This window comes from Monopterus albus, unplaced genomic scaffold (assembly GCF_001952655.1).
Source record: "Monopterus albus unplaced genomic scaffold, M_albus_1.0 scaffold500.1, whole genome shotgun sequence".
In the NCBI taxonomy this organism is placed as follows: domain Eukaryota; kingdom Metazoa; phylum Chordata; class Actinopteri; order Synbranchiformes; family Synbranchidae; genus Monopterus; species Monopterus albus.
In genome coordinates, this window is record NW_018128380.1 from 129535 (window position 1) to 129785 (window position 251).

The following is a 251-nucleotide window of genomic DNA, read 5'->3' on the forward strand; positions in this document are numbered from 1 at the left end:
ATATATATATATATACACCCCAGTTTATGGTTTAGCAGCGTGGACGTGTTTCTAAGGTTTAATCAGTTTAATGCCTGACGCTGCCGTTTATCAGGCTGCACACTGCCCCCTAGTGTTCGCTACATCACATACTAGAGTTTCATTATACACAATTGCAAATGAACAAATCTCTTAAGTACAATAATTCAAATAAAGCTGCATTAGTGAGCTGTGTGCTGCTTATGTATTTTAAATATTTTAAATTGGCCATC

General features: G+C 36.3%; 1 protein-coding gene across 2 annotated transcripts in view; it reads left to right on the plus strand.

Annotated features, from left to right (window-relative positions):
- Positions 1-251, plus strand: part of LOC109952810 (major histocompatibility complex class I-related gene protein-like) — a 4496-nt gene that overhangs the window by 686 nt on the left and 3559 nt on the right. The gene's annotated exons all lie outside the window — the stretch shown is intronic.